The following is a 14015-nucleotide window of genomic DNA, read 5'->3' as shown; positions in this document are numbered from 1 at the left end:
AGTCAGTGGCACTTGGATGTTTTTAGGGTGGGAAGGTCTGGGATAGTGATTGGGAGTCATCAGTGTATGGAATGTAAAGCTAATGGAGTAATAGAAGAGAAGCAGCCTGAAGACCATGTCTTGCAGCTTTCCAATGTTTGGGATCTGCAGGAATAGAAGGTTGGGAGGGAGCAGACATTCCAGGCAGTTGCAGGGTCCAGGAGTGGGCAAGAAGTGTTTCAGTGGTCTCTGCAGTCAGGTTAAGTTCTGAAGAAAGTGTGAAGGTTGGATTTTGTCTTTGGAATGTTCCCTCTCTTTTCAGTGTGTGTGTTTTTTTTAATCTTCTCTGTGATCCCTTTCACCTGAGACTATTGCAGTCCCCTTCACCTGAGACCATTGGTTTTTCTCATCCCAGATATCAACTGTTGTAATTCTCAAAGTATGGTGTCCTGACTGGCAGCCTCAGCACTACTGGGAACCTTGTTAAAAATGCAAATTGTTGGGCTCCACCCTAAACCTGCCAATGAGGTGCTCTGAGGGGCGGAAGCAACGAGTGGGTTTTTTTTTGTTGTTGTTGTTGTTGTTGTTTGTTTGTTTGTTTTTTAAGTTGTCAATGCACCTTTTTATTTTTTAATTTTTAGTGGTGCTGAGAATTGAACCCAGTGACTCACATATGCCAAGCAAGTGTTCTACCCAGCCACAATCCCAGCCCCAGCGAGTTGTCTTTTAACAAGCTTATGATGATGCTGAAATTAGGGAATCACAGCTTTAAGAGAAGCAGAAAAACTGAATCAAGAAAAAATTACAGGGGCTGGGGATGTGGCTCAGGCAATAGCGCGCTTGCCTGGCATGCGTGCGGTCCCGGGTTTGATCCTCAGCACCACATACAAAAAAAAGGTGTTGTGTCTGCACCACATACAAAAAAAGGTGTTGTGTCCGTGGAAAACTAAAAAATGAATACTAAAAATTCTCTCTCTCACTCACTCTTAAGAAAAAGAAAAAATAACAGATGAAAATACACTCTTATTTCTTTCTGGCCCAACTTTCTGAAGCCAAAGAAATGAGTACATTTTTATGTCTCAGCCAGTAGTAGACAACTATTGAGACATCTTCATGGTGGCCATGGAAGCTGCTCAAGGCCTAAAAATCATAACAATAGGAAGATATATATCCTGTTTTTTAGATGGGTTCTTCTGATATCTCTTCTAAATCGTATTATAAAAGTTCTCTGATCCCAACTACAGTCACAATGAAAATTTTGGCATTTTAGTGGGCAATCCAAAATCTCAAGCAACCATTCAGAACTTATTTTGTTTAACCACAACTATCCTACCAGGAAGTTTTAAATAATGTCTGAGGCTAAAAATAATAATAATAATAATAATAATTATTATTATTATTATTATTATTATTATAGAACATTGTTGAGTTGTGAATTTTATTGATAAAATATATCTTAAATATATTTTACCTTTTAAATAATAGAGCTTAGTGTATATTTAGTCAGGCATTACAGTAGTAAGAGCTTAAGAAGATTAGAAATAAATAAATGCAATTAAAGAACATGTCTCTGAGATTTGATATGTCATAGATATGAATGAACTGTTTGCACAGCAACTGTAAAGAAACCATTAATGAATTACTATCTAGAAGAGGTTTAATCAAGAATAAATGTAATAGGACATATTTTAAAATATTTAAAGTAAACAAATGAAGATTTATGCATTTGAAAACATTGCATTATGCTATTATTTTTGCTGTGTGTTTTCCTGTGGAGTTCAAAGTCTGAGATTCTACTCTGCTGTGATTCACAGAAATTCCAGTGCATTGGTATTATGTAGAGCAAGGCAGAGCTTCTAATCATGTCCTGAGGGTTTACTTTGTGGGATCTCCTTACCTGAGACCCGAGGCCCTGTGGGGGAATTCAGAGACACTGTGCCCTTCAATTTGGGGTCCAAATTTCTCAGTTTTTGATGATTTCATGTTAGCTAGAGTTTTTTTTTCTTCTGTTCCTGAGATTGTGTGGAGTTCCTGCCAGAGTGGAAGGTATTTTTAGAGTTTAGAAATTAGCTTTGCTCAGGATCAGAATAACTAGGTGAGAAAGCTGTTCCTGTGAGGTTGAGCCTCAAACAAATATAAGGTGTTAGGTGATGAGATTCCCCATTGCTTTTCTTTCCTAGGGACTAGAAGAGTTCTAAAGGGAACTTGAAAAACATTCGGTTAATAAGTGAGAGTGAAGTGCATGTGGGGTGTGGGGAATGCACACAGAGGGTGGGGTAGGTTGGAAGGAGTGGAAGAAGATAGCAAAGAGGGGGCAGAATAAGGTGTGCATTTTGTTTACTTTTTGTTTGAGAATTTTTAAAAAGACAAACCTGATTGACATTGTATTACTTTTTCTTTTGATTGATATTATTAAGACATTTTGTGCTTTATTTTGATCTGACTTTTAAAGACCCAAATCCTCCTTACCTCTCCCAAATATAAGAAATAGAAAAACTATAAGAGCAACTTCATTTGGAACTTAGATCTGAAAGATTTGCAATATGTTGAAAACTTTAGTAGCTAAAGAGTGGTTTTCTGATCATAAAAATTAAGTTCCTTAAAGCAAAAGCTATGCCCACCCCCCCAAATTGGGACTTCATTTGAACAATGATAAATATGCCATTTTTAATTCACACAAATCTAAATTACTTTAGGAAACCACATAAAACGAGTCTTTTTCCCCTCAGTTGTAGTAATAATTTAAGTTCTATTCTCCAAAGAAGGAGACATAAAAATCATACAGTTCATATGTAAGTCTTCAGAGACAGATAATTCTGTAAACTTTTAAAGATGAAAAATAAATCAGAAACTAGGGGAAACATACAGGTACTGAGAGAGCATTTGAACATTTGGATATTTAAGTTGTAATTATTATGCCTCAGGAGGTAGCCTGTGGGAAAGAAGATTTTGTAGTGTTTTCTCTTTTGTATTTAGTATGTGCAAAGATAAAACCCTAAAAATAAAAAAAAATTGGGGGAACCATTTCAATATGAGGTGGGGATGCCTGAAATTTGCCTCAATTAGTGTTTTTCTAAAGAAACATTATTTCTGATTATACATACATGCCTATTATAAAGAATTAAGATAATAGAGACACATAAAAAGATGAAACATGTCTTCAACTATTTGCCAGATATGCCTGCATATAACACTTTTGTTCATTGCCTGTCACTGTCCATATGTAATACATGCTAATTTAAATAGAAAACAATGTCACTTCATTATGTTTTTTTTTCTATCACTGTAATTGAGATATTTAATGAGTATATAACATTTCCTCACATGGATACATTGTAACTTAGTAATTCCTTTATTTTTAGTTCTTATTTCATTGTTTCCAATTAAAAATAGAAATTATCTGATAAGCACTGTCATATATATTTTTGATGCTTATATTTGATTATTTTCTAGGAATGTTTTAATCCTCCTAGTTGATATTCCTGGATTTAAAGTATACCTGTTTTAAGCTGCTTTGTAAACAATCCTCTCTTACCAGTAGCATAGACAAATGCTCATTTATTTAAACTTCTTTCATTGAGATTTATTGTCACTCAGAAAACTTTGCCAATTTTAAAAGGAAAATTGCTTCTGTTAGCTGCTTTAATTCCTATAGGTTATCATACATGAGGCTAATGCTTTTAAAAACATTTCTCAGCAATTTGTTCATTGTTCACATTCTTTTTAATTTTTTGTAAGTGGAGATATTATATTCATTATTGATTTCTAAAAGTTATTTCTCTGGGGGTTAAAGCATTGTTCCTAGTGGGGCATCGCAGTGCATGCCTGTAATCCAAGCTGCTTGGGGGCTGAGGTGGGAGGATCTCAAGTTCAAAGCTAGCTTCAGCAACTTAGCAAGGCCCTAAGCAATTTATCAAGACCCTGTCCCAAAATTTTTTAAAAAAATTACAGGGGCTGGGGAAGTGGTTCAGTGGTAGAGTTCTCCTGGGTTAAATCCTTAGTACCAAACAAACAAGCAAACAAACAAACAACACTATTCCTTCTAATTCCTTCGGTATAATTGCAATAGTTCCAAATGGTTTAGGATGAAATTAATTTAGTATTTTATTATGCCCAAGTATCACATATGCTGTGCCTGAATTGCAATTTGCCAAAATATATGCATTTAATCAATGTGCATAACACTGAAATAGTAAGATAGGATTGGCTTCTTTGATTTAGGTTCTTACAGAATTTCAGGATGATTATGAATCATAATCTGAAAATTTGAAAAAACTCACATGAACTTGCTTACCTAGTAGACATCTGTCATTTGTATGGAAAGGTTTGAAAGTTTTTTGAGTTTTTGGTTTGAGATGAATCAAAGTTTATTGAAATTAGAATCATTTTGTTAATCACTCGCAAAGTGAGCATCTGTTCTATATGAGATATTGTGTTGGGCAGTAAATAAAGGATGTTACACAAGAAGGAATTCAAGAGGAGTTTGGCAGGGTACAACTTTGACCACACTGTAAGATGGAATGTTGAACCAAATGAGCAGTAGAGACAGGGAGTGGTGGAGGAACTCAGAAGAAGGAGCAGGGAGAAATCACTGGAAGGGTAGGGACACAAATTCAGGGGCAGTTTGGTGGCAGCTCTGTATATAGCTGCATACCAGCTTGTTTCATAAACTAGTAGGAAGGAATAACTTGATTCCCCTTATGAGCATAGAGAGCTTGGCCATGTCTTGTCAACATATTACTGATTTTCCCTTTAATTTTTGGTTGTTATTGTTTGCCAATTAATTACAGTCATGTCATTCCTTCTCAAAATCACAGTGTGGTACTAAACCTTGTGTCTAAGGCATTCCTTACCTTTTGGTGCCATCCACTGCAGAGTGTGTTGGAGGAAACTTCAAAATGGAGAAAGGCATAGGCACTATTTATGTAAAAGCAAAGATTTTTTTTTGGGGGGGGCAACCTCAAATCCACTTATTGAGTATGAGACTATTACATTTTTATTCTTCACATCAGGAAAACATCAGTGCACACTTTCAACATTTTTGCTTTAAAAATCTCATCAGCTAAATGTCTTATAAAATGTTTTCAGGTTCTGATTTTCACTTAACTGCAGGGCACAATCTGCTAAACTGTCCATCAGTATATAATTAGGATTCTATTTCCTACTATTTCCGATAAGGAATTCCTCATTTCCTATTCAGTCCTCATCAGCAGTGTCTTTAACAAACATATTCCTATCAGCAGATGATTTGAGTATTGTGTTTAGTGAAGTATGTTCTGAACCATGATCCTCATTTCCTACTGAAGAGTCTCTAGCAGAATTGCTAACATCCTTGTCTCTATTCATGGTCTTTTGAAACAATCTGAGTCTTTTCTATCTTGCTTTTCAATACTGCCTTGTCTCTGTCTACCACCCAATTCCAATGCTATACCCACTTTTTAAGGTGTTTGTTATCAAAATACTTCACATTCAGGTGACAAAATCTGTTTACTAATGGCATGTAAGTGACCAAAAACAATGGCGTAAAATAGCACAAGTGTATCATCATGAAGTTCCATAGGTCAGACATCTTAGGCAGGTCTCACTAATCTGAAATCAAGTTATTAGTAGAGCTTTATCCCTTTCAGGAGTGTAAAGAGGCAATTTTCCTAGCCTCTTCCAAATTAATTGGTTCTCTTTCAACATCTTCACAGAAAAATAATGCTGCTTATATCTGTATATCCTTCTAACTCTCTAGTTTTGTCTCCCTTTCCAACTTTTCAGGACCATGATGATTGCATTGGGCATGTGCAGATAATCCAGTGTGATACCCCTGTCTCAAGTTCCTTAAATTCAAAATCCCTGTCTCAGGTAAAGTTGTATATTCATGAGTTCTTGTGTTTAGGATAGGACATAAGCATATTTAGGAGATTATTATTCTGTCTACTATAACTTCTTAAAAATGTGTCTATGTATATATAAAAACATGTATATAGATAGAGATTAACAGAAGTCTCCAGAATTAGTATATCCTGCATCATTACTCTGTTCAAAACATGATCACCCCTTTCACAGAATACTACTTTCACAGTAGACCCCCAAATAGCCTCTGTGTTACTATCCTTGTTCATCTATGCTCTATTCTCAACAAGTCAAACAAAATTAAATATTTCTCAAATGTAACATCATGTTATTTTGCTCCAAAAATTCCAATGTCTGCCTATTATACTCAAAACTAATATCATTAAACTGGTATATACACTGTCATTTGGCATTTTTTATTCCACACCCAGATATTTATTACTTATTATTTCTACAATGGTAAGATTATCATCCTTTAATATCTTTGCCTTGAAATCCTTTGTGCATGGAACCTTCTCCTTTTTTTCGCTCTCCATATCTGAGTTTCTCACTCCCTTGCATTTTGCTAATCATCTAAGTGTCATTTTCTAACAGTGATGACTTCTTTGGTCACTTTTACTTACAATAGTTCCCTTTATTACTCTTTGAGGAATATTTTTTTATTCATATCACTTACCCTCCCCTTTTTAGTATATATGTTGGTTCCTTAATTGTTTAGCTTGCATTTCCTGTCACTAAAAGTAAGTTTGTGACTATAGATATCATTTAGTATTTTGTTCAATGCTTTATCTACAACAGATTTGACAGTGTCCAGTCTATATCAGATGTTAAATAAATATTTGAGAAATAAAGGCATGAATAAATGAAGGAAGTTCAAGTTCCACTACATCGTAACAGCACTGTAACTTACTGCAGTTTGTCACTTCAGGGCAGTTTTTTATTTCATACTTTCACATAGAGTTATATCATGTCTGCTGCAATCTAGAATCTCTATACTCATATATAGTCTAAAAAAGCAAAGCATTCTACATCATCATATAATATGGTTTTCTCCCAAAGACAAATTTGCTGTAAGATACACTTCTTTAGATAATCTACATATCCATTGAGAGATTTGATTATTTGATTAGCTTCCAAAAATTTTATAAAGTATTTGCACCTGCTGCAATTGTTGTATAATTTAAATTACAAGATACATAAGAGAACAAAAATTATTTTAGTTCCTACATGACATATTTATAACAAACATAGACTGTAGCCAATAGAAAATATATATATTTATATCATTTTAAAATATCTAAACATATAGATTGATAATGTTCACAATAATTCTAGCAAAACCCAGAAAATTAAAATCCTTTTGACTGCTAAGAAAAGAATATAAGTATCTGGTAAGAAAAATAAACACAAAATCAAAATAAAACATCTTTGTAAGTATTCGCTATAATGTTAAAAACTAGAAACAAGAAAAGAAACTGTATTTCAATGTGGGCATGATTGTTTTTATGCCAAAGATTGTAACAATCAATAAAAATTATGTGCAAATATTGCAGAATGGAATCTGTTCTATAGACTCAAAAAGTAAACTAACCTTTTATTTTTCTGTAATGTATTCCTAGGTCTTTGTCAGGAGTAAGTAGTGAAATTTATCTCAATTGGTAATTTTCCTTTAAACTAGCACTTCTTAAAAATTACCAGAGCCATTTAAAAATAATGTGAAATGCAAATTCTTTTTCAGAGGTCCTGAGCTGAGGCACAAAAATCTTCATATCTATTGTGATAACAATGCTTTTTTTGTTGATCACACTGCATAGTAAGCAAATGGAGCAATGGAGCAACAAAACATAAATATAGGTCAGTATGTGAAGCTGTAAGTTCTGCATTGACTAAGCATAGATCAAAATCATTTTAAGGAAACTGCATTTATTCTGAATATGTATATTATGTCATTATGCACTAAATGATACAGAATATCCATATTTTCATAATATTAAGATTTTATTAATATAAGTAAACTAGACATAATTCCAAGTATATGAAAAAAATGTGTGTAAGTTGTATGCTGATACCATGTATTTTTTCATATTAAGAATTTTGATTCCATAGACTTTGCTATCTGGGAGGGGGTAGTCATGGAAATAAGCCCCTATGCATACTGAAGAATGATTATATATAAATACAAAAGAAAGATGTTGTAAGATTGTAAATTAAATAAACATTATTCTTGCCTAATAAAGAAAAAGTAAAAGGTCTGAAAAGGAAATCACATGGGTTTTTGAGTTATAGGGAGGAATATAGATGGAATCAGCAGAGGGGACACAAGACACATGGTAGACTACCTCCAAGAGACATACCAAGTATACATCTAGCCATAGATCAAGTCACTCAGAGATCGTCAGAGGCCAGCTGAGAAACTCTGAACCACCAATCAATTGAGAAAATCCTTGTCAAGTAAATAATAAAAGCTAAGGCATCCTTGGACTCAGACTGTATTCTTGTCACTGTGCCATGATGAGAATACCCAACGTTCAACTTCACCACATGGAGAGAAATGTTTGACCTCAATTATGTACCTAATGCTAAAGTGTCCCACAATTTAAATCTTACTTTGTTAACTCTAGGCTGGAAAGAGATTAGAAACACACTAGACCACAGATAAATGTGGCAATGTTATGCAAGAATCAGAGCACATTGAGGCAGTTCATCTCCCAGGAGTACTTTAGAGATGCAATTTTAAAATGCAGCCCCTTGTTTCTCTCTGGAAGACAGTCATCATCTCTCAGTCTTTACTTGGTGGTATGGTTCTGACTAACTTGTATCTAGCAATTAAAGAGGTAGACAACTAGTATCCTGTGCCCAGCTTGGGGTAGGATGACATGCACTTCCAAACTTTCTGCCTCAGCTCACCCCAGTGATAACTACAGGTCTACTAATATCCCCTGAAGGAGTTTGTCAAGGCACTGATCACTCCAATCTTACAGTTTTTAACAGGATTGTATTCTAAACTTCCTAATGCTGGAAGCACAAGAAACTGATTATACATAACTGTATTCAAATCCCCAAAAAAAGTTTTTATGGGCTTGTGTGCACTTCCAGTGGTTTCATAGCTCCAGAAGGGTTTTAAAATATTTAGCTCCCCATTTTTGCCTGAAATTGGCTTATTTCATGACTTGAATGCTCCACCTTTTATAACCACCTTTCCAAGTACTTCATCATGAACCACTTAGCTTGGCATCATAAAGGGAAAGGTGTATGATTTAATATCCCTAGATCACAGAAAAAAGACATGTTTTTAATCAGGTATGTGAACACTTCCCTGGGCTATAACCTATTGGAGTACCAGAGAAAGGGGGCAAACATGTAGAGTTCCTATTTAATCTTTAAAGGGAACTTATAGAACATATTTCCACTGGCTACTAACTTTTAACAAGCATGTATTTGGAAGCAAACAGAAATAACTAATAGTTGCCCTCTGGCAAATTGTGTCAGACCTTGGCATGACTTCTTTGTATTTTCTCTCAGCTCACCCCAGTGACAAAGCTGAGTCTATCAATTTTTCTGTTATACATTTGGTTCTTCAATGGATGTCACAATTTCCATACCTCTCATTCAAAGAGTTCTCTTAAAGAATAAAACTAGGAATTAATGATACTTTGTACTCTTTAGTAATACTAGACCACAGAAAACAAGGAGCATGAGAAGCAAAGAGCTAACTTTAAGTATCTACCTTCCCAGGACTAACAAACTCAGCCTGAATGTTATCTCAGAATTACCTATGGATCCTTTTGTGACTTGCTGCAGAGATAGTGAGAAACAAATGCCTCTGCTTAGTTTTATTGTGAAAAAAGAAGAAACCACAATGCATATCCAACACTCCAACCTCTCTAGTTACATCTAGAATGTCTCATTTCTACTTTTTCAGTCTTAGGAAATTAACAGGATGTGGCATATCTGAAGCTCCAGTGGGCAACCACAAAAGAGACAGCACTCTGGAAAAGAATATAGATATGATAGATAGCTTAAAATCTTTGGGTGGATAAATTAGTGAAATACATGTATATGAGGCCATTCTGACAAGATTGAGAAGTAGTTTTCTGATCTAATGCATAGAATACAACAGAGAGAGTGAAATAAAATGAAAATATGGGGGAATATATACCAAGTAAAGTATTAAAATAAATCCTAGGAACTAAGCAGAGATATTTGATTCATAAAGAATTAGAAGAAACACAAAGATACTCACTGAGGTCCGGAAAACAATGCAAGAAAAATGATGAGAATTTAAGTGAAAAGATACAAAGTACCAGATGTATCACATAATCGAGCTGAAGAATCTTATAACTGAAATTAAAAATCTCATAGAGGAGTTAAAATGATTAGATGATATGGAAGAAAATATTAGGAGACTCAAAGACAGGTCACGTAATGTCATCAATGCAATGGAGCAGTGTGACACTTTGTAAAAAATTTCTGTGAATTAAGTTATAAAACAAGGTTGGAGTATTGATGCCTCTGAAAAAGACATTAAAATTGTATTACTGGCTTTGACAGATGAAAGGAAATTACTACTAATAAGCCCTGTGAATAGGTGTGGAAATATAGGCATTTGCCAGATCAATAGCTACTTACCAGGTAGTAGGAGATTTATTAATCTGCTCAAGAAAATAAACTACATCTGCTACAACAGCTGTTATTGGAGTCATTACCTTATTATGCTAGTGAAAATTAACTGTTATTCTCCAAGATCCATCTACCTTTGGCACAGGTCAAATAGGGGAGTTAAATGGGACTGTAGTAGGAACTACCACACCTGCATCCTTCACGTTGTTGGTGGTCACACTAATCTATGTAATCCCACCAGTGATGCAATTTTGTGTTTGATTTACTATTCTCCTAAGCAAAGGAAGTTCTACCAGCTTTGATTTAGCCTTTCTGGCACCTTTATAACCATCAATCCACATGTTAGAAAACCAGTATTCTAAGTATTTCTATCCTGAATGTGCATGCTGGGAGTGGGGAAACAACCACAAGATGCATTACAGGACCCAGTAAACACTCCTATTCAAGTCTTGGCTAATGTTCCATAAATCACTGACCTCTCTAAGTCCCTATTTTGAACAGAGGGTAACAGTGACATTTTGAATCTCCCAGGATTAATGTCAATTCAGAGATGGTATTGAATAGTCCCCCAAAGACTAGATCATAGCCTTTTCCCTAATTTACATTTACCCTGGTTAAAGTCCATAGGCCCCTTAGGGGAAGAATGGGAGAAAGATTAACATTTTAACTTTTTGGTACTGTAACAACGTCCTTCTTCAAAAGTAACTTGCCTTCCCTTAACTTATTCCCTTGAGACTTAAACTGACTGAAGTCTTGGCATTGGCTGAGAAACTATGATTTTCTGTTATTGCACATTTGCTCTGAAATTTTTATGCTTATATAAATGGAGTATGCACTTTAATTTTCCATCAAAATGACTTCTGAAAATACCATGACTGATTATCCAAGGTCTTAGATGTACATAAGTCAGAAGATTCTAGTTATTGCTTCTACTTTGCTATGCATTATGGTATGAACCAAGTTGCCTGTAGTTGTTGAGTGCTGTCACTTGGTCTCTGATACTTTGAAATCCAATAATACTCATTGCATTTCAGTTTTCTAATTGGGTAATTTCAGCTCTCATAATAAAAATGACATATAAAGAAGAGCAATGAAAGAGCTCATCAAGGATACTGATTCTCCTATCATAAATCTTTCTTAAAGTAGTAATGAATGCTCATCTTCTAGACCTTTATATTGTGGAGAAGAAGGTCTTATTTGCAAAATCCAGCATTCCAGTTTCTCTGAAAATTTGAGTCCCATAATCAACAGTAAACCAAGGAATATAAGGCATTTTAAGCTCATTCACAATTACAATTTGATCCTTATTCAGACAACCCACTGAATAAATTATTAGTAAATTTTTTAGCAATTTAAACTGCTACATTAAATTCAGATTATCTGCTTAACCAGCCAATATTAATAGGTTCAGCCTAGTCTAATTTTATGTTTCTTCTACCATTATCCCACATGCTTAAAATCCATTCACACACATGTTCCTCAGACCTCTGTATACATTGTAAAACTCAGGAAGTTCCTTTGGTGTAATGCACTTCCTCATGGTTCACACTTTGTAACTCTCCTTCATGAGGCTACTTAGATTTGGGTCTAGTTATAGGTCTAGAAGTAGAAGTAGGTGGTGAATGTGGGCCCTGAGGAGTACCAGCATTGTCTGGCTGGGCAATATAATCAAGAAGGATCCTTTTTTTCCACAGGCAATGAAGAATCCATTCTTTCAGAGAGATAAAGAGATCAAAACCAGAGTATGTACTTGGGGGTGGAGATGTCACTGGCACTAAGGATTGGAAAGTCGCTTCCTCTAAAACCCAACAGAATGTAGGAATTTCCCCAGCCTATTCAGTGTCCTCTCAACTGTTCTCAAAATTACAGAATGTCCTTTTTTTCCTAGCAGTAACTTTACTTTCATTGCAGACACTGTTTATGGATAAGAGCTAAAATTGCATTGTAATTCGATCTATGAGAGGTTGGAGGTTTATGGTCAATTTTCATTGACTGAAAGAGAGAAATTTATCCTTCAGTACACACTAAGAAGACTTTAGATTGCATACGCACACCTAGGGATGAAAAATAAAAAAAAATGAGTTCCTGAGCTACTTCCTTTTTTTGTTCAGTTTTGAAGTATCCAGGGAACATTATTATATTTCTTAGTTGTTCAGTGAAGAAGTATCCAGGGAACATTATTATATTCCTTAGTTTTCCAAAACTGTTAAAAATATCATTTATAGAGTCACTAAATATTTTGACTCTCACAAGTGGCATATTATGAGTGTCAAATTCATTCACTATGTATATGGCTTTAAAGCGTTCATGACATGAACTACCAGCTTTAGGAACATTAGATCTATTCAATGTAGACAATTAACTCCAGAAACCAAAAAATCAACTAAGAAAATATCAACGTATAATTTTATTTCTCTAGAACCACTTCTAGTCCCAATAGGATATCTCCATGTAAGATTATAAAAGGGGATTTCGTAGATTTGTTTACATATTCTGAAGGTGAAACATAATGGCAATCTGCACACTGGAGAGCTAGGGGAACCAGCAGCTGCTCGGTCTAAGGAGATGGAGCCTTTAACCAACAATGTGGTCCAAGTATGTGACTGAAGCCTAGAAACTACCTGGAGAATAACTGGTCAGAGTTCATGTTAGAAAAGTGAAGGAGTTGGAGTTGAAGTCTGCTGTCCTTTGATGATGGCTGCAGCAATCTATGCACCTATTCAAGAATCATGCTTGCCTCTGTCTGGGCTCCTTCCTTTTTTGACCCTTTGCTCCATCTTGTATCCCAGTTTATTGGACACTGTTGCCCATACCAGCACTGATCTCCCTCTTTATTTTGATGTCCCAAAAAACAATTATCTCTGGAAATGCCCTCATTGACATAACCAGGAATCTCTTAATTCTAGACATCTCTTAATTAAATAAAGTTGATATTCCAAAGTAATCATAACACATTTGTATTATCATGTATTTGTGTGTTTCTGGGTTTGTGTGTGTGTGTGTGTGTGTGTGTGTGTGTGTGTGAGTGTGAACCTGTTTAAAGTATTTGTGGAGAAATGCTTCTCACAAAATTACTTTTCATTCCTAAATACATTAGTATGCATTTCATAAGCACATGGAATTTCTCCTACAAGAATTCATTTTTATTAAACTTAAAGTAATAAATCTACGTTTCTTAATATTTAATGTTTCTTAAACCCTCTAAACATTTCTCAAAATGTTATATATTTTAATCAAATATCCAGTTATGTGTCTTGTTACTTGATATTATATACTTTTTAATTTTTTTTAAATTTAGAAGTATGACACTTTTTAACCATTAACTTTTTGATTTTATATATTTATATATATATATATATATATATATATATCTTATAAAATATTTCATTTCATAAATTTCATACAGATCAGAACCTATACCAAAAGAATTAAATTTAGCTAAAGTAATATTTCAATACCAGTAAATAATGTTAAGCAATTCATTTTGAATCACATCAGAAGACTTACAATTATTGATCCCAAGCTTGATTACATATGCAATTTGCAATTTATCTATTATGTAATAATATCACACT

At 34.5% G+C, this 14015-nt stretch overlaps 1 pseudogene; it reads left to right on the top strand.

The window, feature by feature from the left end:
• LOC144374622 (single-minded homolog 1-like) overlaps positions 1-13390 on the top strand; it is a 38130-nt pseudogene extending 24740 nt beyond the window's left edge.
• Positions 13391-14015: the final 625 nt, after the last annotated feature.

The sequence above is a fragment of the Ictidomys tridecemlineatus genome, unplaced genomic scaffold (assembly GCF_052094955.1).
Source record: "Ictidomys tridecemlineatus isolate mIctTri1 unplaced genomic scaffold, mIctTri1.hap1 Scaffold_78, whole genome shotgun sequence".
NCBI classification, from domain to species: Eukaryota; Metazoa; Chordata; class Mammalia; order Rodentia; family Sciuridae; genus Ictidomys; species Ictidomys tridecemlineatus.
The sequence above is the reverse complement of the archived record's forward strand: the minus strand, read 5'-3'. Positions and strand labels throughout refer to the sequence as shown.